Source organism: Ceratotherium simum, chromosome 17, assembly GCF_057802395.1.
Source record: "Ceratotherium simum simum isolate JZ-2026a chromosome 17, ASM5780239v1, whole genome shotgun sequence".
Classification (NCBI taxonomy): Eukaryota; Metazoa; Chordata; class Mammalia; order Perissodactyla; family Rhinocerotidae; genus Ceratotherium; species Ceratotherium simum.
Window position 1 is genome coordinate 20,489,339 of NC_141916.1, and position 27,418 is coordinate 20,516,756.

The 27,418-nt window shown below is 37.6% G+C and overlaps 3 pseudogenes; all 3 read right to left on the reverse strand.

The window, feature by feature from the left end:
* Nucleotides 1-1,228: 1,228 nt before the first annotated feature.
* On the reverse strand, nt 1,229-2,182 carry LOC101404817 (olfactory receptor 8S1-like; annotated as a pseudogene).
* Nucleotides 2,183-10,769: 8,587 nt separating this feature from the next.
* Nucleotides 10,770-11,725, reverse strand: LOC101404558 (olfactory receptor 8S1-like; annotated as a pseudogene).
* A 14,757-nt stretch (nt 11,726-26,482) lies between these two features.
* Nucleotides 26,483-27,418, reverse strand: LOC101404294 (olfactory receptor 8S1-like; annotated as a pseudogene).

A 27,418-nucleotide genomic window follows, 5' to 3' on the forward strand; every position in this document is an offset into this window, starting at 1 on the left:
AAATTTATTTCTATTTAGATTTCTTTTCTTTTTTTTTTTTTTTGGGAGGAAGATCAGCCCTGAGCTAACATCCATGCTAATCCTCCTCTTTTTGCTGAGGAAGACCTGCTCTGAGCTAACATCTTTTGCCAATCTTCCTCCTTTTTGTCCCCAAAGCCCCAGTGGATAGTTGTATGTCATAGTTGCACATCCTTCTAGTTGCTGTATGTGGGAACGCGGCCTCAGCATGGCCGGAGAAGCAGCGCGTTGGTGCACGCCTGGGATCCGAACCCGGGCCGCCAGCAGTGGAGCCCATGCACTTAACCGCTAAGCCGTGGGGCCGACCCCCTATTTAGATTTCTACATAAGGCTCCGTTACAGGTTGAGTGCTCCCAATTTTGAAGTATTTAGTGAAGGATTTGTTTAAAAAGTTTATTGTAATCTTAAGTACAAAATGACTATTATATAAATCAAAATTTCCATTTATTATTTACAATGAGCTATAGGTTTCAGTCAAATTAGACTGTTCTGGCATAATTTTTTTTGTCTTAATTAAATAAGGAACAAAAGGAACACAATTGAACTATGTTTGGAATAATTAAGTCCACATTTTTAGAATATTTGCTGTCTTTGTTAATCTCTATGGATTTAAAGTGTTTTGTTTTTAATTATTTTATGATAATAACATTCTTTCATTCATGTATCTAAAAATTTATGCCTATATAAATTTGCATATTTAAGGATTTCGTGGTAAGAAATAACAGGGTTTTTGAAGGTTTATCTGAGTCGGTCTCTGTCCCAATATACGAACTCATTTTCTTCAGCATCTTGAGTTCATTTTGCATATATCCAAGGGCAAATCAGTAGAAATTCATTATTCTCTTCCCATGTGACCTAAAGTCTAACACTGATTTTACTCAACTGTCCAGAACCTTTACTTACTAGTGAAGTTATGGCTTTCGTTGAATTTCCTAAACGCAATTACAAATAATGATTTAAGACTCAAATTTTTCACCTAATAAGACGACCAAAGTGAATATTTGAGGAGTAGTGAGAATCAACACTTTCATTTCCATATTTTCTAAATTGAGATATAATGTATCCTACTATTTTCCCTCTATTTGTACTCAGCTAACACCCATATAATATCTTTGTATTCATTTCTTATACACTGTTAACTTATGTCTCAACATCTAACATTGTGTAGACCTAAGAAGATCTTCTTAATGCTAACTCCCATAATGTCTCTCTAGTGTGCTATATTCTGCCAGTAACATGGTAAGTAATTTCCCAGTGTTCTTCTCACAGCTGCTTTCACCTCCTTATTCTTCAGGCTGTAGATGAGAGGATTCAGCATGGGAGTAACCATGCTGTACTGCACAGAGAAGATCAATTCCAGGGGGGATCCTGAGGTTGGCATGAGATAGCGGAGAAAAGCAGATCCATAGAAGAAGCTCACCACAATGATGTGGGAGGAGCAAGTGGAGAAGGCCTTGCTTCTGCCTGAGGTGGAGCTGATGATCAGAAGGGTGGAGACAATGTGGGCATAGGATGAGATGATTGGGAAGAAGGTTCCAAGCCCATGTAGAAGGCTGGAGCAGAGCAAGACTATGAAGTTGGTAGAAACATCAGAGCAGGACAGAGGGAAGAGAGAGGGCACCTCACAGCTGTAGTGGCTGATGATATGGTTCTCACAGAAGCTCAGGTTGGCAGCTAGGAGGATGTTGATAAAAGCGTTCAAAAAACCCAAGTCCCATGAGCCCCACACTAGCTGCACACACAGCTGTTTTCTCATCATCTGTCCATAGAGCAAAGGGTGGCAGACGGCAGCATAGCGGTCATAGGCCATTGCTGAGAGCAGAAAGCCCTCAGTCCCAGCAGAGATAAACACAAAGAAGCCTTGTGCCAGGCAGCCCCTTACTGAGATGGTTTTTATCACAGATAGGAGGTCCTTCAGCATCTTGGGAACGGTGACTGAAGATAAACAAAGATCCAGGAAAGAGAGGTGACTCAGGAAGAAGTACATGGGTGTGTGGAGATGAGCATCAGCCTTGATCACCAGCAGCATCATCAGATTCCCCACTATTGTCAGAAGGTGAATATCCAGGAACAACACGAAGAACAGTGCCTAGATGTGGGGGTTGGCAGACAGTCCAAGGAGGGTGAACTCTGTGATGGTGCTGTGGTTTCCCAAGTCCATTTACAGCAGCCTTTCCCTAGAAATAGTATGAAAAGACATGGCAGCAAAGTTCTACTATCCTTGAAGAATTTTCTCATTGCACCGATTCTCTTTTAATATTGTTACTATTCAGCAAACATTTTTTGCTTTCTACTAATGCCTTAGACTTTGTGTCAGTCACTTGGAACATAAAAGTCATTGAGATGTGGTCCAAGCTCTTAAAATGCTCCCACTTGTGGTGACATCAGCAACATGGTATTGTAAGAAGTTTCTCCTTTTTATCTCCCTTTTTGATCAATGAATTAGATATCCATACATACACAAGAGCATCTTAGTGGGGATTTTCAGACTTTACGCCTTCCTCCAACTGACCCAAAAGAACCTTACCCACCAGTGTAGCTGATAGGAGAAAGACAAACCTCCATATGGGCTGTGGAACCAGTGGATCCAGGGACACTGCCTATAGGCCTCTTGCTGCTCTTGGGCAAGAATCGGGTGAGTGCTGAACTGGGAAGGCACTTACCCATGAGAGAGAACTTGCAGAAGTCCAGCCCTCCCAAAGGGAGAATCCAACCCACCATTGGAGGAAAAAAGAAGAGCATGTGTTTGGATGCAGTGGATGTGAGTCTGGTCACAGTGGAGGTGGGTACCCCACTTCCTGGCACCCCACAAAAAGATGCTGCCGGGGCTTATTTATATGACAGAGGTGACCTCTCCCTTGGGCAAAGAGGAAGGTGGTGATAGAGAACCCAGCTATCCCAGCTAGGCTGGATTCAAATGAATAAACCCATTTCTCTCTACCAGTGCCTGAAGTACTAGGGTGGGAGCTCTGCAACTGGGGGAGGGGAAGATATTGAGAAAGAGGCAGACAAGAATTTCAAACAGCCTTGAAGGGATTGTGCTCATCAGAAAGTCCACCTACATGCCTCTGGGAATGCCACTTCTGGGGATTTCTCTATTGGCTCTGTGGGAGTCCCAAATGCACCAAGTGCTAGACCCACATTTCCCTCAATTCTGTAGCCATCTCCTTGTGCATGCTCCCAAGTGTGTCTGCCAGAGTGAACTCTGGTAGACAAGGACCACTCTCAAAATATAGGCCACGGTTGGTGGGCAAGGGAGAAACCACACATTTGAGCTATAGCACCACCTTCTGGAATACGAAAGAGAAGTTCTAATAGCCAACCTGGTGAATTGCAAGAACCAATTAAGACATAAGAGCTTAGTTAATGAGGTATCCACTACTTCAAATGTGAAAGCAGTAGCACATAGCTACAAACAATATGAAAAATCAAGGAAACATGGCATCACAAAAAGAAAATGATAGTTCTTCATCAACTGAACTCAAAGACATGGAATACTGTAATCTAACTGGCAAAGAATAGCTGTTATGAAGAAATTTAACAAGTTATGTGAAAACTCAGAAAGAGAATTCATTGGAATCAGAAATAAAATTAATGAACAGAAGGAATTCTTTACCAAAGAGATTGAAATTATAAAAAAGAACCCAACAGAAATTCTGGAGCTGAAGGACTCAATGAATGAGATGAAAAATGCAATAGAGAGCATGTGTAGCAGGGCAGACCAGATAGAAGAAAGAATAGGTGACTTGAAAGATAGGAATATAGAAATAATACAGTTAGAAGAGGAGAGGGAACTAACATTTAAACAGAGTGAAGAAAGCCTACAAGACATACCAGATTCTATCAGAAAGGCAAATATCCAAATAATTGCAGTTCTAGGAGAAGAGAAGGAGAAGAGGGAAGAGTTTATTTAAAGTAATAAAAGATGAGAACTTCCCAAACCTGAGGAAAGACTTGGACATATAAGTCCACAATGCTAACAGAACACCCCATTATCTCAATACAAAAAAACCTTCTCCAAGACACATTATTACGAAACTGTAAAAAATTAATGACAAAGGAAGAATCTTAAAGGCAGCCAGAGAAAAAAGGAAAGTAACCTACAAAGGAATGCCCATTAGATTATCAGCAGATTTTTCAGCAGGAATTCTAAGTCCAGGAGAGAGTGGAGTGACATATTTAAATTGTTAAAAGATAAAAATTGCCAGCCTAGGGGCCAGCCCTGTGGCATAATGGTTAAGTTTCAGGCACTCTGCTTCAGCGGTCCAGGTTCATGGGTTCAGATCCCAGGCACGGGCCTACACTATTCAGCAGCCATGTTGTGGGGGTGACCCACATACAAAATAGAGGAAGAATGGCACAGATGTTAGCTCAGGGTGAATCTTCCTCAGCAAAACAAACAAACAAAAAACCTGCCAGTTTAGAGTACTTTATCTGGCAAAATTATCCTTCAGATATGAAGGAGAAATAAAGGCTTTTCCAGACAAAAAAAAGCTGAGGGTGTTCACCACCACTAGACCTGTCTTGCAAGATATGCTGAAAGGAGTTCATCAAGCTGAAATGAAAAGAAGCTAATCAGGGACATGAAAACATATGAAAACACATAACACACTGGTAAAGGTGAAAAATAGACAGAATTAGAAAACCGTAACTCTACATTAGGATGGTGTATTAACAGCTCAAGTATAGTATAAAAGAATATTAAAAATAACCATGGCTACTACAAACTTTTAGTGAATATATGACATAAGAAGATGTAAATTATAACATTAATAATATAAAAAGGAGGAGTAAAAGAGTGAAGACTTTACAGACATTCAACGGTAAGTTCCTATCAACCTAAAATGGACTGTTTATCTATAAGATGTTTTCTGTTATTCTCAAGGTAACAACAAAGCAAAAACCTAGAGTAGATTCACAAAAGACAAAGAGAGGGGAAACAGAGCATACCACCAGGGACATTAACCAATTTACAAAGGTAGGCATAGACAGAGGGAAGAAGAAACAACGGAAATACAAAACAGTCAGCAAGCAATTAACAAGATGGCATTAGTGAGTCCTCCTACATCAATAAGTACTGTAGATGTAAATGGATTTAATTCACCAATCAAAAGGCAAAGAGTGGCTGGATGGATTAAAACAACCAAACCCATCTATATGATGCCTGCAGGAGCCCCATTTCAGATTTAAGGACACACATAGACTCAAAGTGAAGGGATGAAAAAAGATATTCCATGTAGGAAGAAATCAAAAGAAAGTGGGGGTAGGTATACTTATATTAGAAAAAATAGACTTTAAGCCAAAAAAGGTGACAAGAGGCGAGGAAGGTCATTATATAATGATAAAGGGATCAATTCATCAAGAAAATATAACAATTGTAAATATATACACACCCAACATTGGAGTACCTAAATATATTGAGAAAATACTAACAGATATGAAGAGAGAAATAGACAATACAATAATAATAGGGACCTCAATATCCCATTTTCAACAATGCATAGATCATCCAGACAGAAAATCAACAAGAAAATGATGCACTTGATCCATACATTAGACCAAATGGACCTAGCACACACTTATACACCATCCCATCCAACAGCAACAGAATATACATTCTTCTCAAGCACACAGAACTTTTCCAGGACAGATCATATGATAGGACACAAGACTTTGCTGAAAGAAATCAAAGAAGACATAGATAAATGGAACAACATCCTGTGTTCACGGATTGAAAGAGCTAATATTCTTAAAAAGTCTATGTTATCCAAAGCCAGCTATGGATTCAATGTAATGCCTATCAAAACTCCAATGGCATTTTTCACAGAAATAGAAAAAACAATCCTAAAATTTGTATGGAACCACAAAAGACCTTGAATAACCAAGTCAATCCCGAGAATGAAGAACAATACCAGAGGCATCACATTTCCTGATTTCAAACTATACTACAAAGCTGTAGTAATTAAAACAGCATGATATTGGCATAAAAATAGACACACAGACCAATGAAACAGGGAGCCCAGAATTAAGCCTCCTGCATATGTGGTCTACTAATATTTGATAGGGGAGCCAGGAACATCCAGTGGGGAAAAGATATTCTCTTCAACAAATAGTCTTGGGAAAACTGGATAACCATATGCAGAAAAAGAAATTGGACCCCTGTCTCACACACACAAAAAATTGGACCCCACTCACAAAAATTAACTCAAAATGGATCAAAGACTTAAAACATAAGACCTGAAACTCTAAAACTCCTAGAGGAATAGATAGGGAAGAAGCCCCTTTACATTGGTCTTGGCTGTGATTTTTTTTTTGATATAACACCAAAGCAAAACAACAAAAGAAAAAATCAATGAGTGGAAAAACACCATACTTAGAAACTTCTGTACAACAAAAGGAGCCATCAATAAAATGAAAAGGCAACCTATGGAATGAGAGATATGTTTTACAATCCATGTATTGTATGAGGGGTTAACATCCAAAATATACAAAGAACTCATACAACTCAGTAACAAAAAAAATCTGATTTAAAAACGGGCAAGGAGCTAAATAGACATTTTTCCACAAAAGACATCCAAATGGCTAATAAGTACATGAAAAGATGCTCAACATCACTAATCATCAGGGAAATGCAAATCAAAATCACGATGAACTATCACCTCACACCTGTAAGAAAGGCTGTCATCCAGAAGACAAGAGTTAAGTTTTGGAACAGATATGGAGTAAAGGGAACACTTGTGCACTGTTTGTGAGATCATAAATTGGTTTAGCCACTATGATGAACAGTATGGAGGTTCCTCAAAAAATTAAAAATAGAACTACCATACCATCCATCAATTCCACTTCTGGGTATATATCCAAAGGAAATGAAAGCAGGGTATCAAACAGACATACGCTCTCTCATGTTTATTGCAGCAATATTCACAATAGCCACGATGTGGAAACACCTTAAGTGTCCACCAAAGAATGAATGGATAAAGATGATGTGGTATATACACACAATAGAATAGTATTCATCCATGAGAAAAAAAGGCAATCCTGCCATTTGAGACAACATGAATGGACCGTGAGGACATTATACTAAGTGAGATAAGATAGAGAAAGAAAATACCACGTGATATCTCTTATAAGTGGAATCTGAAAAAAACGAAATTGTAGAAGCAGAAAGTAAAATGGTGGTTACCAGAGGCTGGGGGACAGGGGAATGGGAGAGATGTTGTTTAAGGATACATACTTGCAACAAGTAGGTAAATAACTCCTGGAGGCATAATACATGGTACAGTGATTATAGACTACAAAACCGTTTATAAACATCAAACTTCCAAAAAAAGTTCCCACTCCATTGAAGAATGTGGATATGAAGGGAAGAAATTATAAAACAGTGTAATTAATGCAATGAGAGCACAAACTGTGATTTAGCAAGGATCAGTAATGATATTACATTGAGGAAACTTGAGAAAAATTTTAAAGAATGTATAAAATTGCTCTTGGAAAGCATGTTTCTTAGACACATCTATTTTGCATGAACAATGTGTTCAAAGGCTCAGGACCGAGAAAAATCAAGTCAAGTTTGATAAAACATGGGTAGTTCTGAAAAGCTGAGGCCTAGGGAATAAGTGGGCATCATAGACCAGGGGTTAAACATGGGTTCCTTCATTAGACTAGGTTCAAATCCCAGGTCTACCCCTAATTAGCTGTATGACTTGGAACAAGATATATGAAGCTCTGTGTCTCAATATCTTTGTGGATAAAATGTAGATAGTAACAGCAGTACAGAGGGTTTTTGCAATCAAATATGAAATTATACATAAAGCTCTTCAAAAGCACCTACTCCTAACTATCTATTATTGTTATTATTATTATTGTTATTATTTTATTTAAGATTGTAAGTATAGGCAAAAATCACCTGAATTCTCACATAGGGTGAAGCACTAGCAAAGACCAAAGTTGTTGCTGCTAATGCTGCTTTTGTTGTTACTTTATATGCTTTTATCAAGATAGGTGTAAGAAAATCACATTGAAATCACGCACAGTAGCTGCGCTCCTCTGCTCATGATCCAAGCTGGAAGGCAAATTAGAAGTATAGAGTTATTTTGGAGTGGAGCCTGTCTTTGCTTTGCTGTTACTGTGGGTGCTTTCACTCAGAAAGGAGGGCATGTAATTGCTGCAATAGGCAGAGCTTCAAGACTGCAGAGATGACAAGGGGGAGAAAGAGTGGTTGGGACTCAGTGTAGACCCCTGGGCCTGCCCTGAAGAGCGTTACTAGGATGGATGTGTATCCTAGAACACCCCAGAATCTCTAGAAAAGTCAGCAGGAGGAATGCCTAAAAAGGTTTCATGCCAGGGAATGCTTGAATGGGTATCCTGGCTGTAGCAGCAGACAGGAGAAAGGACTCTGCTCAGTACTACACATTCTGGACCATGCTCCCACACAGTATAGGAAACAAGTTTGGCAATCCATCCTGTAGGACACTGACAGTTTGACTCAGAGATCCTACTTTCTGTTAGAGACAGCCACTGCTGCTAATCCCTGCCCCACAAGAGAAGGCTCCACCCACTAACTTTTCTCTGCTCGTACTCAGAGGCCTGTCTAAAACAGGAATAGAGCATTCGATCCTTTATATTCCTCTGTCATACAGATATTTAGATTAACTCTATGAATTTCATCCTGAGACATTGTCCTCAGTCTTCATATCCCAAATTTCTCCTTCATGGCCAGGTTGTGTTCACATCCCTCAACTGTTTCTCCTAAGTTTTCAGGTCTGGGTTACAACCTTGCTCCATTTCCTAGAACACTGACTGCTTACCAGGACTCCCAGCTTTGGCCTTACACCCTAAAGTCTGACCTTGGGTCACCCACAGGACCTGTTTTGGTGGTTCAGTCATTTCCTGGTCCTGGCCATTCCCAGTAAGTCCAAAGCTCAGCTGACAGGTAGTTCTAATTCCTTATTTATTAACTCTTCAGCCATAAACTTGGCCTCAAAATTCTTCCCACATCCCAAACACACATTACCTGTACCTCCTGTCCAATAAGGCAATCTCTCTCCAGTTTGGCTGCAAGACTTTCATTTAGATTCATCTACTAAGAAGGAACATGACCTGAAGAAAGTGGCTTCTAAGTCTTGTATCATGGTAGAATTTATAAAATCCTATCGATTTTACTGAATTCTACACTAATAAATTGAAATAGACATAGGGCAGTTTCTTTTTTCAAAGCATTTCAAATACTTTAGTTTTCCTTGTTTCTAATATCATGTCTTGGTCACACACAGTATTGTTCGGATTTAACCGGTCTGCAGAGCAGCTATATTTAGGCAGCTGGTTGCTTTGATTCCTTGTCCTTGGCAGCCCAAGGCCTGGTGAGGGCAACAGCTCTTATATTCTATAGTCAGAATCTGAAGTCAGATTTAGTTTTCACGAACTATTTTTAACAGTGAATTCTATAAGGATCAATAGGAATCTCTTAAGTGTGGACTTTGGAACGTCTGGATGACGCAATGACCTATAATCATTAATTCTAAACTCTTCTGAGTCCAGTGGGTGTTGAAAGTAGAGAGTGGCCAAAGAGGTATTTGCCTGGCTCCCCAAGCAGGAAGGGAATAGTTCTCAATTGACACTCTAAGGGCTGTATCTTCTCTCTGGTACTTCTCAGCTGAAATCACCTCCAGTTTAATTTGCTGTGTAAAATGATTTGTTGGTCAAATAAGTAAAAGACAAAAAACAAAACAACAAAAAAAATTAACCAATACAGCTTTTTGCCTAAACCGTCTATTCAAATCCATTTGGCTTATGGATCCATTTGGAGTCCTACACAGGGCCTTGTCACAGCTTGATTACTCACAGATTTGGGAGTATTTAGGGAAGCATGTGTTTAAAGGTTATTATAGGCTTAAGTACAACTAGACTACTATACAAATCAAAATTTCCATTTATTTATTTATAACGAGCTATTAGGTTTTCAGTCAAGCTAGACTGTTCTGGCATAGTATTTTCCCTACTGCTACTTATCAAATAAGTAAGCAAAAAAAAAATACAGTTCAAGGATGTTTTAGAAAAATCATGTTCACTTTTTTAGAATATTTGCTTTCTTGTTTATCTATATGGATTTTAAAGTATTTTGTTTTTAATTAGTATTGCAATTATAACATTCATTCGCATATGTCTAAAAATTTATACACATATGAATGTGCATATTTAAGCGTTCCTTGGAAACATCATGGCACAAAACAATGAAGTGTTTGAAAGATTTATTTGAGTCTGTCCTCTGTCTCAATATACAAACAGTTTCTTTAGCATCTTCAGGTCCTTTTGACTATATCCAAGGGCCACTCAGTTCAAGTTCATGATTCTCCTGCTATGTAGCTGAAGTCTATTACTGTTTTTACTCAACCATCCAGAACTTTTACTTGAGTGTGAATTTGTGGCTTCCATTGACTTTTCCTAAAGTCTATTACTAATAATGGTCAAAGACAAATATTTTACCTAATAAGAAGATCAAAGTGATTATTTGGGGGGTATTGGGAATAATGAATTAACACTTTCATGACCACATTTTCTAAATTGAGATAGTCATTTAACCCATTGTTTTCCCTCTATTTGGATTAAATGAACACATTTCTGATACCTCTGTGTTCATTTTTTTATGGGCTGCTTATTTATTTTGTAACATTTGACATTGTATAGAGCCAGGAAGTTTTTCTTAATGTCAACTCACTCATGTGCCCCTAGTATCATATTATGCTGATTCTCCACTATCCTTTAGCTCTATTTTTCCCCTGGGAACGTGGCAAATACTTTCCCAGTGTTCTTCTCGCAGCTGCCTTCACTTCCTTGTTCTTCACGCTGTAGATGAGAGGATTCAGCATGGGAGTAACCATGCTGTACTGCACAGAGAAGATCAATTCCAGGGTGGATCCCGAGGTTGGCATGAGATAGCGGAGAAAACCTGAGCCATAGAAGCAGCTCACTGCAGTGAGGTGGGAGGAGCAGGTGGAGAAGGCCTTGCTTCTGCCTGTGGTGGAGCTGATGCTCAGGATGGTGGAGACAATGTGGGCATAGGATGAGATGATCGGGAGGAGGGTCCCAAGGCCATGCAGCAGGGTGGAGCAAAATAGGACTGTGAGGTTGATGGAGACATCAGAGCAGGACAGAGGGAAGAGAGAGGGCACCTCACAGCTGTAGTGGCTGATGGTATGGTTCTCACAGAAATCCAAATTGGCAGCTAGGAAGATGTTAATAAAAGCATTCAAAAAACCCAAGACCCATGAGCTCCACACAAGCTGCACACACAGCTGTTTCCTTATCATCTGTCCATAGAGCAGAGGGTGACAGATGGCAGCATAGCGGTCGTAGGCCATCACTGAGAGCAGAAAGCCTCAGTCCCTGCAGTGATAAACACAAAGAAGCCTTGTGCCAGGCAGCCCCTTATTGAGATGGTTTTTATCACAGATAGGAGGTCCTTCAGCATCTTGGGCATGGTGACTGAAGATAAACAAAGATCCAGGAAAGAGAGGTGACTCCGGAAGAAGTACATGGGTATGTGGAGGTGAGAATCAGCCCTGATCACCAGCAGCATCATCAGATTCCCCATTATGGTCAGGAGGTAAATGTCCAGGAAGAGCACAAAGAGCACGGACTGGATGTGGGGGTCAGCAGACAGCCCGAGGAGGAGGAATTCAGTGATGGTGCTGTGGTTCCTCAAGGCCATTTACGTAGAATACTCCCTAGAAATAATGTAAAAAGACATGGCAGCAAAGTTCTACTATCCCCCAATGATTTTCTCATTGCATTGATTCTCTTTTCCTATCACTCTTATTCAATAAACATTTTTACTCTCTACTATGGCCTAGGTTTGTGTGAGTCACTTGGAACATAAATATCATTAAGATGTGGTTCTTGCTCTTAAAATGCTCCCATTCAATCAAATAATGTGGATATAAAGCCGAGAAATAATAGCACCATATGATTTACACAGTGGGTGCTGTAATTGTGATTTAGAGAGGGCTCAGCAGTGACATAACGTTGAGGATATTTGAGCAAAATTTTTAAGAAAGCATATGATTGCTTTTGGAAAATGTTTATCAGAGACACATTTAGTTTGCATGAACAATGTGTTCAAATGCTCAGAACTGAGAAAAATCAAGCCATGCTTGGTAAAACATGGGTAGTTCTGAAAAGCTGATGTAAAGTGTGAGTGGGCATCATGGATTTATGGCTAAACATGTGGGCTCCTGCTTCAAACTAGGTTCAAATCCCAGCTCTACCACTAATTAGCTATGTGACTTTGTATAAAATACATAAAGCCCTGTGCCTCATTTTCTTTATGTATAAATGCACATGATAACAGTACCACAGAGAGGTTTTAAGATTAAATATTAAATTATACATAAAGCTCTTCAAAAACACTTATTCCTAACTATTCAATAGAAATTTTGAGAGGTATATATATACTATATGTATTATATATAATGGAATACTATATACATTTATATACATATATTTATTTATATATAAACATATATATATAATGGAATATTATTTAGCCTTGAAAAAGCAGGAGATCCTGCCATTTGGCAAAATGGAAGAACCAGGAAGACATTAATGCTAAGTGAAATATGTCAGACACAGAAAGAAGAATACTGTATGCTCTAATTTATTTGTGAAAGCTAAAAAGTTCAAATCAGAAGAAGCAGAAAGTAGAAGGGGTTTTACCAGGGTCAGGGAGGTGGGGGAAATGGGGAGATGTTGGTCAAAGGATACAGGTTAGAATTATGTAGGATGAAAAACTCTTGCACTCGAATGGGCAGCATGATGAATATAGTTAATAATACTGGACTGTATACTGGAAAAGAAAATGATGAAGAAGAGATTGGTTTAACATTTGTGGTTGATGTCCCTGTCTGCCAATCTAAGTGAAGAATTGAGCCAAAAAGGGAAGTAGAGACAGTTGGCAGGGCACAGAGATTGGGGTAGGGGTGGAGTGACAACAGAGGAGACGCCGGCAGCCAAAGACAGGGTGTGCTAAAGAAGTGCGAGTATCTGGTGCATGAAATGGACCCCTAGAAGGTACCTGGGCTTGAAGAGGTATACCTCACAGACAGAAGATTAAACTCACACCCAGTGTGTAAACACTCTTATGCTACTCTCTTTTCCTTTCCCAGCAACAGAGGATCTATGGCTTAGAAGTGGGAGAAGGAAAAGGTGTCTGAGAGACAGAGGACACTGCTTGTCTATATTTCAGGTGCTGGAGTGGGATGAGGAGTAGAAGAGTGGAAACCCTCCTACCCACTGCAGTTCCCCAGAGGCACAGGTCAAGCCTATGCTGGATTCAATGTACACTGAATTTGAGATTAAAATATTTGAGTGCACAGACTTTTAATAGCTGAAAGTGATTGGGAAGTTGTGAAATAATCCCAAGAGATCATTAAGGGATGGAAAAGGAATATTGGGTACAGCAAGGGGGAAAACAGAAATTAGAAAAAAAAAGTTTTGAGTTAAGACTTGTTTGATAAACCGGTCACACAAATAAATATATGTATCTCCTACCCACTCCCTCCACACACAAACACCATGCTTGTTTTGAAAACATTTGGTATTACTTTGCTTTTTATTTTATATCATTCTGCAACTTTTATTTTATTTTTAATCATATGCATGTATTATTTTGTAGGTTAAAGTGCAACTTTCATGGAAAAATTCATTATTGTTCTTATAGTATTATTTCTTGAGATTGAAAGTCCAGGCAAAAGTCACCGAAATTCTCACATAGGGTGAAGCACTATCAAAGATCAGTTATTGCTCCTAATGCTGCTGTTTTGTTATTACTTTACATGCCTTTATCAAGAGAGGTGTAAGAAAATCACACTGAAATCACTCACGGTAGCCGCCCTCCTCTGCTCACGATGCCAGTTATAAGGTAAATTGCAAGTTTAGGCTTATTTTGGAGTGGAGCCTGTCTCCACTTTGCTGTTACTGCGGGTGCTTTCACTCAGAAAGGAGGGCAGGTAATTCCTGCAGTACGTGCAGCTGCAAGACTGCAGAGATGACAAGAGAGAGAGAAAGTGGTTGGGACTTAGTGTAGACCCCTGGGCTTTCTTTGAAGAGCATTACTAGGATGGACATGTATCCCAGAACAGGCCAGCATCTCTAAAAAGTAAGCAAAAACAAAAAAAAGTAATACTTGAAAGGTTTCATGCCAGGGAATACTTGAATGGTATCCTGGCTGTAGCAGCAGCCAGGAGAGAGGACTCTGCCCGGTACTACACATTCTGGACCATGCTCCCAGACAGTATAGGAAACAAGTTGGTGAATTCATCCTGTAAGACAGTGAGAGTTTGACTCAGAGCTCCCAGTTTCTGTGGGAAGCAGCCACTGCTGCTAATCCCTGCCCAACAGGAGAAGGCTCTACCCACTAACTTTTCTCTGCTCGTACTCAGAGGCCTGTCTAAAACAGGAATAGAACATTCAATCCTTTATACATATTCCTCTGTCATACAGATATTTAGATTAACTTTCTGACTTTTATCCTGAGACGTTGTCCTCAGTCTTCATATCCCAAATTTCTCTTTCATGGCCAGATGATGCTCATGTCCCTCAACTCTGTTTCTCATAAGTCTTCAGGTCTGGGTTACAACATAGCTCTATTTCCTAGAACACTGACTGCTTACCCTGACTTCCAACTTTGGACTTACGTTCTAAAGTCTCACTTTGGGTCACTCATAGGACCCATTATAGTGGCTCATTCAATTTCCTGGTTCTGGCCATTCCCAGTAAGTCCAAATTCCAGCAAAGGTGTAGTTCTAATTCCTTACTTATTAACCCTTTAGCCATAAACTCAGCCTCAAAATTCTCCCCATATCCCAAACACACATTACCTGTATACCCTGTCCAGTAAGGCAATCTGATCTCCAATTTGGCTGCAAGACTTTCATTTAGATTCATCTAATGAGAAGGAAGATGACCTGGAGAAAGTGACTTCTAAGTCATTCAGCATGGTAGAATTTATAAAATCCTATCGATGATTAAATGTTTTACTGAATTCTACACTAATAAATTTAAATAGGCAGAGTGCAGTTCCTTTTTTCAAAGGGTCTCAAATAGTTTAGTTTTCCTTTTTTCTAACATCACGTCTGAGTCACACATAGTATTGTTTGGGTTTAACCAGTCCACAGAGCAGTTATGTTTAGCCAGCTGATTGGTTTTATTCCTCGTGCTTGGTAGCCCAGGGTATATCGAGGGCAACGGTTTTTATATTCTATAGTCACAACTTGAATTTGGCCTTAGTTGTCAAGAACTTTAACAACACTGACTTTTTTGAGGACAAGTGGGGATCTCTTATGGGTGTGATCTTTGTACTGTCTGGGCGATGCAATGACCTATAATTATTATTTTTGAACTCTTCTGAGTCTAGCGGGAGTTGAAAGTAGAGAGAGTAGCCAAAGGGGTATTTGCCTGGCTCCCCAAGCAGGAAAGGAATAGTTTTCAATTTTCACTCTAAGGGCTGTGTCTTCTCTGTGGGACTTAGGTGAAAACACCTCCAGTGAAATTTCCTGTGTAAAAGTGATTTTTTGATCAAAGAAGTAAAATGAAAAAAATATGTTAACCCGAACAGTCTTCTGCCTAAACTATCTAATCAAATCTATTTGCTTCGATGGATCCAATTAGATTCCTACACAGGGCCCTGTTATAATTTGTGTGCTCCCAGCTTTGGGTGCATTTAGGGAAGCGTTTGTTTGGTAAGTTTATTATAGTCATATGTAGAAATAGACTGTTTTATAAATAAAAATTTCTATTTATTTATTACAATGAGCTATAAGGTTTTCAGTCAAACTCGACTTTTCTGGCATAATATTTTTTCCCCACTGTCACTTGACAATTAAAAAAGTAAACAATAGTAATACAATTAAAAGATGTTTGGAATAGTCAAGTCCACTTTTCTAGATATTTTCCTTCTTTTTTAACTATGTGGAATTGTGAAGTATTTGATTTCTATTTATTTTTCTGATTATAATAGTAATTTATTCATCTAACTAAGGATTTATACATGCACATAGGTGTATATTTAAGGGTTCCCTGAAAGTCTGATATAACTATTTGTCTTTTAAGAAAATTATATGAATGCATCTTTGATTATATGTAGATATGTGTGTGTCCAAAAGAGAAAAATGTATGTTCAAAGAGTTATGGTATCTTTGGTAAAGTAAACTGTGATGAATGACATTTATTATGCATTTCTTTGCAGTTATTTCCTTAGACAAAAGATTAGTTAATTGAGCTACACTAAAATGAAAATTAAGAATTTCTATTAATTGAATGACAACATCAAGAAAGTGAAAATAAACCACCAATTGAGAGAATATAAATACAGTACATGTATGTGATAAGGAGATGTATATAGAATATAAAAAGGTCTCCTTCAAATAAATAATAAAGTGTCAAATAGCCAATTTAAAATTAGGCAAAAGAGTTAAACTGTCCTTTCACAAAAGAGGATTTCAAAATAATCAATAAACAAAATAACATACTGAACATTGCTAAGGAGATGCAGTTTAAATCACAATGAGATATTGTTACATATGCCCCATACTCTATCGTTTGCACATTTAAAAATTATTACTTAAACTGTATGCACATATTTTATACTCTTTTATAAGGAAAATATTTAACAAATAATAAAAAAAATAAATTACTAATATTTCAACAATAAAAAAGAAAAATACATAGAAAATTACAGTTAAATAAAAAACATCAGCTTGAACTGGTCCCTTTAAAAGATTCCCCCTCAAGAACTTGCCCTGCCTTTATTGTCACCCAGCTTGCAGGAATATTCTTCAGATATGATAGGGGGAGTGATGTTCCCAGTATATCAATGCTCAGACATGACCATAAATTCACTCTTCCTATAAATTAGTACTCAGGTATGTGCTGAGGTTATTACCAGTTATTTGCACTTGATAGTGCAGCTGACAAGTAACCAGATTCTCTGAGCATCTGAGAACCATATGGAATCCTTAACCTGGTCAGGAAGTATGGTCAACAGTGTGGGAGCATTAAAGCTCAAGGTAGTAGCCCCGGCATCATAGAGAGGTCTGCTGAGCGTTGGGATCTGAAGGGCTTCCTTTCCGCTATAACACTCTCTTACACTTTTCTCTTTCCCTTGTAGGGTATTTGCCTGAGTCTTTAGTATCTTTCTGTCAATCACTGTCATTCATATAATACCAGAACACTGACTACAACCAGCACACATGTAGTGTGATATCAACAGGTCACTCCTGACCCCAGGCTTTCTTTCAATCTAAGGAAGCATGGCCCCTGGAGTTGTAACTTGTGCCCCAACTTAGGTCCAGGAATGCAAGACAGAAATATTCCATTATTCATAGAGGACATATTCTGTTGTTCATGGAGGATTACAATGCTTATTGAGTTTTTTGTTTGCTTTGTTTGATTTTTGAGAGCAACTGAGAATAGACTTCACTTGGGAGAGGTCAAGGACAATGAGAGTAAGAAAAGCCATGATCATGACCAACTGGAATGAGGTGAGTGTGTTAAAGAAGCTTCAGAAAGTTTGAGTTAGCATTCTCAATTCTCATTCTGGAATTCTTACTTACCTTGTGGCCCTTGGCACTTAATGACAATGAATCAAATAATTGTGAAATTGGGAGTCAAGTAATCAGAAGCAACATGAAAACAAATTTATAAGTTTATAAGTAGAATAAGAAATACCATAGGAGACTTAAAACAACGGCCTTAGAACCAGAGAAACATAACAGCCTCTAAACATTCACCGATTGCCTGACAGCTGAAAGGAGACAGACAAAATATACTCAGGACCACCATAAATGAGACCAGAACTGAATTTTTAGTCTAGAGTAAATAACCCTCACAAAAAGACAAAGCACCCTGACCCCAGTACAGATGAGATCAGGGTAGTAGAAAAGGAATTGAGAAGAGGAAACTTTTCTTAGCAGAGAAAGAAGAGAGAAAATTTTCTAGAGTGGCAGAATCTTCTTGTATTTCTCTCACTGGGGGACTGGCCACCCACAGATACAGACAACAGATGTGCCCTCTCAGTGTGTGTGTATATGTGTGTCTGTACGTGCTTGTAATAAGCTGATATTTATATCAATAAATAGAATCCATTGAAATTTATTTCAGATTTCTCCTAAGACATAGGTTAAGAATATGGGTTATATATTTAGATATAACTGGATTTATATTCCAGTTCCGTTATTTATTTTGTGTCCATGGGCAAGGTTATTTACTCTAACTTAACCTCATTTTTGCCATCCATTTGCAAAGAATGATCATGCTTACTTTATATATTGTTGTCTGCCTTAAAGGAGATAGTGAACACAATGTATTTCACCTAGGCCTGGAAGAAACTAGGGGTTCCAGAAATGTCTGATATGATTACTCACCCACCCATAAAAACATTGTTTTTTAGTCTTAAGATAATTGGATAACTCCAAAGATAAAGCAAATCATTTATATACATAAAAATTGAACAATTATGTTTAGCATAAAAAACATCAGTTCTTAGAGTGAAGTTTGGGGTGATAAACGCCTACATTAAGAAACAAGAAAGATCTCAAACAAACAATATAAGTTTTCTTCTCAAAGAACTGGAAAAAGAAGAACAAACAAATCCCAAAGTTAGTAGAAGGAAGTAAATAACAAAGATCAGAGGAGAAATAAATGAAATAGGGATGAAAAAGACAATAGAAAAGATAAAAAAAACTAAGACCTGGTGTTTTGAAAAGATAAAGACATCTTAACCAGACTCACCATGAAAAGAAGAGAGAGAACTAAAATAAATAAAATCAGATAAGAAAGAGGAGACGTTACAACTGATACACAAAAACTCTGAATAAAATGGGTATAGAAGGAAAGTACCTCAACATAATAAAGGCCATATATGAGAAACCCACAGCTAATATCATCCTCAATGGTGAAAAACTGAAAAAGCCATCCCTCTTAGAACAGGAACCAGACAAGGATGCCCACTGTCACCACTCCTATTTAACATAGTACTGGAAGTCCTAGCCAGAGCAATCAGGCAAGAGAAAGAAATAAAAGGGATCCAAATTGGAAAGGAAGAAGTGAAACTGTCACTATTTGCAGATGACATGATTTTATAATATAGAAAACCCCAAAGAATCCACCAGAAAACTTTTAGAAGTAATAAACGAATATGGTAAAGTTGCAGGATACAAAATCAACATACAAAAATCAGTTGCATTTCTGTACACTAACAACGAAGTAGCAGAAAGAGAAATTAAGAATACCATCCCATTTACAATTGCAACAAAAAAAATAAAATACCTAGGAATAAACTTAACCAAAGAGGTGAAAGATCTGTACACCGAAAACTATAAAACATTTCTGAAAGAAATTGAAGAAGACACAAAGAAATGGAAAGATATTCTGTGCTCTTGGGTTGGAAGAATTAACATAGTTAAGATGTCTATACTTCCTAAAGCCATCTATAGATTCAATGCAATCCCTATCAAAGTTCCAACAACATTTTTCACAGAAATAGAACAAAGAATCCTAAAATTTATATGGAACAACAAAAGACCTCGAATAGCTAAAGGAATCCCAAGAAAAAAGAACAAAGCTGGAGGTATCACATTCCCTGATTTCAAAATATACTACAAAGCTGTAGTAACCAAAACAGCATGGTACTGGCACAAAAACAGACACACAGATCAATGGAATAGAATTGAAAGCCCAGAAATAAACCCACACATCTATGGACAGCTAATCTTTGACAAAGGAGCCAAGAACATACAATGGGGAAAAGAAAGTCTCTTCAACAAATGGTGTTGGGAAAACTGGATAGCCACATGCAAAAAAATGAAAGTAGACCCTTACCTTACACCATACACAAAAATTAACTCCAAATGGATTAAAGACTTGAATGTAAGACCTGAAACTGTGAAACTTCTAGAAGAAAGCACAGGCAGTACGCTCTTTGACATCAGTCTTAGCAACATCTTCTCAAACACCACGTCTGACCGGGCAAGAGAAACAATAGAAAAAATAAACAAATGGGACTACATCATACTAAAAACCTTCTGCACAGCAAAGGAAACCATCAACAAAACGAAAAGACAACCTAACAATTGGGAGAAGATATTTGCAAACCATACTTCTGATAAGGGCTTAATCTCCAAAATATATAAAGAACTCATGCATCTTACCAACAAAAAAACTACCAACCCAATTAAAAAATGGGCAAAGGACCTGAACAGACATTTCTCCAAAGAAGATATACAGATGGCCAACAGACACATGAAAAGATGTTCAAAATCATTAACTATCAGGGAAATGCAAATCAAAACTACAATGAGATATCACCTGACGCCTGTCAGAATGGCTATAATTAACAAGACAGGAAACAACATGTGTTGGAGAGGATGTGGAGAGAAGGGAACTCTCATACACTGCTGGTGGGAGTGCAAACTGGTGCAGCCACTATGGAAAACAGTATGGAGATTCCTCAAAAAATCAAGGATAGAACTACCATATGATCCAGCCATCCCACTGCTGGGTATTTACCCAAAGAACTTGAAAACATCAATTTGTAAAGGTACATGCACCCATGTGTTCGTTGCAGCGTTATTCACAATAGCCAAGACTTGGAAGCAACCTAAGTGCCCATCAAGGGACGAATGGATAAAGAAGCTGTGGTATATATACACAATGGAATACTACTCAGCCATAAGAAATGATGAAATCCAGCCATTTGTGACATCATGGATGGACATTGAGGGTATAATGCAAAGTGAAATAAGTCAGAGGCAGAAGGTCAAATACCGCATGATTTTCTTCATTAAGTAGTAGATAATAACAACAATAAACAAACACATAGGGACAGAGATTGGATTGGTGGTTACCAGAGGGGAAGGGGAGAGGGAGGAGGGTGAAAGGGATAATTCGGTACATGTATGTGGTGATGGGTTGCAATTAGTATTTTGGTGGTGAACATGATGTAATCTACGCAGAAATAGAAGTACAATGATGTACACCTGAAATTTTTACAATGTTATAAACCAATGTTACTGCAATAAACAAAAAATTAAAAAAAAAAAAAAAAAAAAAAGACATCTTAACCAGACTCACCATGAAAAGAAGAGAGAGGACTAAAATAAATAAAATCAGATAAGAAAGAGGAGACGTTACAACTGATACACAAAATACAAAGAACCATAAGAGACAACTGTGAACAATTATAGGCCAACAAATTGGACAACCTGGAAGAAATGGATAAATTCCTAGAAACATACAACCTACCAAAAGTGAATCACGAAGAAATAGAAAATCTGCACAGACCAATCACTAGTAAGGAGACTGAATCAATAATCAAAAACTTACCAACAAATAAACCCCTAGGACCAGATGGCTTCACTGGAAAATTCTACCAAACATTTAGAGAAAAATTAATGCCAGTCTTTCTCAAACTCTTCCAAAAAACAGAAGAGGGTTTTAGGAGGGCAGCAATATCCTGATACCAAAGCCAGTAAGGGCACTGTAAGAAAAGAAAATTACAGGCCAATATCCATAATAAACATATATGCAAAAATCCTTAGCAAAATATTAGCAAACCAAATTCAACAGCACATTAAAAAGATCATATGACATGATCAAATGATATTTATTCCGGGGATGCAGGATTGGTTTAACATCCACAAATCAATCAATGTAATATACCACATTAACAAAATGAAGGATAAAAATCATATGATCATCTCAATGGATGCAGAAAAGGCATTTGACAAAATTCAACATCCATTCATGATAAAAACTCTCAACAAAGTGAGTAAGGAGGGAATGTACCTCAACATAATAAAGGCCATATATCACAAGCCACAGCTAACATCATACTCAATAGTGAAAACCTGAAAACTTTTCCTCTAAGATCAGGAGCAAGGCAAGGATGCTCACACTGGCCACTTTTATTCAACATAGTATTGGAAGTCCTAGCCAGAGCAGTTAGGCAAGAAAAAGAAATAAAAGACAGCCAAATTGAAAAGGAAGAAGTAAAACTGCTACTATTTGCAGAGCACATGATCTTATATATAGAAAACCCTACAGACACCACATAAAAATTGTTAGAACTAATAAACAAATTCAGTAAAGTTGCAGCATACAAAATCAGTGTACAAAAATCAGTTACTTTGCTAAACACTAATAAAAATTGTCAGAAAGAGAAATTAAAAAAAATCTTATTTACAATTGGATCAAAAAGAATAAGATACCTAGGAATAAATTTAACCAAGGAAGTCAAAGACCTGTACACTAAAAACTATAAGACGTTGAGGAAAGAAATAGGAGACACAAATAAATGGAAATTTATTCTGTGCTCATGGGTTGAAAGAATTACTAGTGTTAAAATGTCTGTACTACTCAAAGTCATCTAGAGATTCAATGTAATTCCTATCAAAATTCTACTGGCATTTTTCACAAAAATAGAACAAATAATCCTAAAATTTGTATAGAACTACAAAAGACCCTGAATCGCCAAAGTAATCTTGAAAAAGAAAAACAAAGTTGGAGACATCACACTTCCTAATTTCAAACTATATTACAAACCTATAGTAATCAAAACAATATGATATTGGCATAAAAACTGACACATAGATCAAGAGAATAGAGGAGAGATCCCAGAATATATAGTCAATATAGTCAATAAATTTACAACAAAAAAACTAAGAATATACAGTGGAGAAAGGATAGTTTCATCAATAAATGGTGCTGGGAAAACTGGACAGCCATATGCAAAAGAATAAAACTGGACCACAATTTTATACCATACATAAAAATCAGCTAAAAATGGATTAAAGACTTGAACATAAGACTGAAACCATAAAAATTCTGGAAGAAAACATACGAGGTAACCTCTTTGACATTGATCTTGGCATGATTTTTAATTTGACACCAAAAGCAAAGGCAACAAGAGCAAAACAAATAAGTGGGACTATATCAAACTAAAAAGCTTCTGTATGGCAAAGGAAACCATCCACAAAATGAAAAAGCAACCCATGGAATGTGAAAAAATACTTTCAAATCATATATCTGATAAGGGGTTAGTATGCAAGACATATAAAGAACTCATACACCTCAATGGAAAAAAAAACCAAGCAATCCAATTAGCAAATGGGCAGAGGATCTGAACTGACGTTTTCCAAAGAAGACATAAAGAGGGCCAAGAACATGAAAAGGTGCTCAGCATCACTAATCATCAGGGAAATGCAAATCAATGAGATAATCACCTCTTACCTGTTAGAATGGCTATTATCAAAGAGACAAGAAATACCAAGAGTTGGCAAGATGTCGAGAAAAGGGAATTCTTGTGCACTGTTTGTGAGAATGTAAATTGGCATAGCCATTGTGGAAACCTGTATGAAGGTTCCTCAAAAAATTAAAACAGAACTACTATATGATCCAGCAATTCTATATCCGGGTATTTATCTAAAGGAAACAAATTCAGTATCTTTAAAGATATATGCACTACCATGTTCATTGCAGCATTATTCACAATAGCCAAGACATGGAAGCAACCTAAGTGTTCATCAATGGATGAATGAATAAAGAAAATGTGGTATATATATACAGTGGAATATTATTCAGCCAAAAAAAGGTGGAAATCCTGCCATTTGTGACAACATGGGTGGACCTTGAGGGCACTACGCTAAGTGAAATAAGTCAGACAGAGAATGCAAATACTGTACATTCTCACTTTTGTGTCCAGTCTAAAAAAGAAACTGAACTCCTAGATATAGAAAACAAATTGGTGGCTGCCAGAGGCAGGGGTGGGTGGTGGGCCAAATGGGTTTAGATGGTCAAAAGATAAAAACCTCCAGTTATAAAATAAACAAGCCCTGGGTATGTTATGTATAACATGGTGACTGTAGTTAACAATATTGTATTGTGTATTTGAAAGTTGCTAAGAGATTAGATCTTAAAAGTTCTCATCACAAGAAAAATAAATTTATAACTATGTGAGGTGATGGATGTTAACTAAACTTATTGTATCACTTTACAATATATACATATATTAAATATATCATTACACTGTACACCTAAAATGAATACAATGTTATATGCCAATTATATCTTAGTTTTTAAAAAGGAAGTGACACTTTCTCCTTCTAAATATATATTTTTAAAAATTTAACAATTCTATTTAACAGAAAAAACATCCTAAAGCACAAAGTCATTCTAATAAAATGAAAATTGGCATTTACCAAGACAGATCAGGTTTAGTGTATTTATCATGTCATTCAAATTGGTAAGAAAATCATTAACTACGCTGTATTGAGGTGGGTTAATAAATGAAGAAAATATTCCAGAAGAACAAATATAATTAGTAAATATACATAGACAATGTTTCATTGTCACTGATAGCCAAATAAATATAAATTTATAAAAACTCGTATAATTTCTTGCTTTTCAAACTAGTACAATTTTTTTTTTTGAAAGCAATGGTATAAATGCAGGGGAGAAACAGACATTTGCTTTATTTGTGGCATCAGAGTAAACTGGTCAACAATTTTGGAAAGCAATCTATCAATGTGTGACAAAAGACTCATCAATATTCTTACCCATAAACCCAGTAATTACAGTTCAGGAATGATTCTAAATATCAAAGCAATGTTCTGTACAAAGTAGTTTAATACAACATTGTTTATAAGGGTGAAAGTCTATCAAATTCTAGTCTATAAACAATATGAGGAAGTTAAATATAAAAGTTCAACAATTAAACATGCCTAATAGCTATAAACTTCAAACAAATCTCAGTAAACTTTGGGGAAGATGCTTAATAGAACTTTAAAATAACTAAAACAAATGTTTGCAATGCACTTACATTAACATGGAAAAATTCTCATGATATAATATTCAGTAGGTAAATCTGGATATAATATGGTGCATATTGTATGATTGTTCCTAGGCATAAAAATGCAGAATACTATAGAACATGTTGATTTGGACTTGTTCTGCTTTATATACAGTGCATAATAAAAGAAATGCAACTTCAAATACTTCGATGTGTACATTCTAAGTCCACTGGCAACAGAGTAACATCTCACTATACAGAAATGAATATATGGTAGGCGCTCTGATTGACAAGCTTCTAGACCAAAAATATAATCAAAGTAAATAAAAACAGCTTAAGGGCAACAAAGTTTCTAAAAACACATTTAATATATCATATAACAATGTCTGCTTGCTGATAAGCACTATTTAGAATATAATCTATAGGAGAAAATGCCTTTGGAGCAATTGGTTAATAGTTCTTGAAATTATACAACTACACAAAGGAGAAATACGTAACAAGATATTAGAGGGAATGAAATGTGTCTATGCAAAACTTGTGTTATGATTGAAAGAATGTATCATGATAGAAATTTGTTATTAGAAAAGAGGAAATTTAATGTTTCCTTTTGAGTAAATTGTTATTGATAAAGTGGGCAGCTAGTGAGATGTTGGGAAAGTTCTGCAGAGAGTAGAGAACAGAGCTGGATGAAAAGGAGCTGGGTGCACAAAAAGAAGGTAGAGAACATCTATTTTGTTCAGTTTTTAAATTCTGCCCAGAACTTGCGCTGTTTTCTCATACTTTAAAAAGCTACTGTAGATCCCTTTTATCTTAGGTCTCGTCTCTGAGCTTTATTGAGGAGTTCTGAGGAGAAAGACTTCCTGTCAGCTGCAGAACCAGGCAGACACTGGTCCAGTGATCATCTTGAATGAAACCATAGCTCAGAGAAGCCAGCGGTTCTACATTGTACCAGTAAATCTGGTTTTCCTTGTTCTATCTTTCCAAGAGTGTTCCCCCTTTTCAGGGAGGTGTGCCCCAGGTACAGCCTGGGAAAAGGAATGAGTAGGACTCCTCTGCAGCTTGAGAGGTGGAATTCTCGACGGGTCAATGCTGGCAAGAAACAGCAGTGTCTGACCTGTTGTCCTAATATGGGAACTCATTTTCTTCAGAACCTTTAGCTCCTTTTGTCTATATCCAGGGCCATTCCAGTTGCTGTTCATTATTCTCCTCCTCTGTGATCTTCAGGTCTATGATTTTTTTTACCCCATGATCCATATATTATCTTAATACTGAACTTATAGCTTTCAGTGTCTTTCCCTAAATTCAATTAAAAATAATGATTCAATAAATTTTTTACCTGGTAAGAAGACTAAAGTGATTATTTGAGGAGTACTGGGAATAATGAATCAATACTTTCATGACCAAACTATCTGGGCTGAAATAGTTATTTAACCCATTGTTTTCCTTCTATTTGGACTAAATTAACACCTCTCTAATACCTATGTGTTCATTTGTTACACACTCTTAATTTACCTCCTAGCATCTGACATTGTGTAGACCTTGGAAGTTTTTCTTAATGTGAACTAGAACAACGTCTGGCTTCATATCATATTATCCGATTTTCTGTTACCTTCTAATTTTATATTTTCACCTGGAATATTGCAAATACTTTCCCAGTGTTCTTCTCACAGCTGCCTTCACTTCCTTGTTTTTCAGACTGTAGATGAGAGGATTCAGCATGGGAGTGACCACACCATACTGCACAGAGAAGATCAATTCCAGGGTGGATCCTGAGGTTGGCATGAGATAGCGGAGAAAACCTGAGCCATAGAAGAAGCTCACTGCAGTGAGGTGTGAGGAGCAGGTGGAGAAGGCCTTGCTTCTGCCTGAGGTGGAGCTGATGTTCAGGATGGTGGAGACAATGTGGGCATAGGATGAGATAATTGGGAGGAAGGTCCCAAGGCCATGCAGCAGGCTGGACCAAAATAGGACTATGAGGTTGGTGGAGACATCAGAGCAGGACAGAGGGAAGAGAGAGGGCACCTCTCAGCTATAGTGGCTGATGGTACGGTTCTCACAGAAGTCCAAGTTGGCAGCTAGGAGGATGTTGATAAGTGTATTCAAAAAACTCAAGCCCCATGAGCCCCACACAAGCTGCACACACAGTTGTTTTCTCATCATTTGTCCATAGAGCAGAGGGTGGCAGATGGCAACATAACGGTCATAGGCCATCACTGAGAGCAGGCAGACTTCAGTCCCTGCAGTGATAAACACAAAGAAGCCTTGTGCCAGGCAGCCCCTTATGGAGATGGTTTTTATCACAGATAGGAGGTCCTTCAGCATCTTGGGCACGGTGACTGAAGATAAACAAAGATCCAGGAAAGAGAGGTGACTCAAGAAGTAGTACATGGGTGTGTGGAGGTGAGAATCAGCCCTGATCACCAGCAGCATCGTCAGGTTCCCCATTATTGTCAGGAGGTAAATGTCCAGGAACAACACAAAGAGCACAGACTGGACGTGGGGATCAGTAGACAGCCCGAGGAGGAGGAATTCAGTGATGGTGCTGTGGTTTCCCTGGGCCAT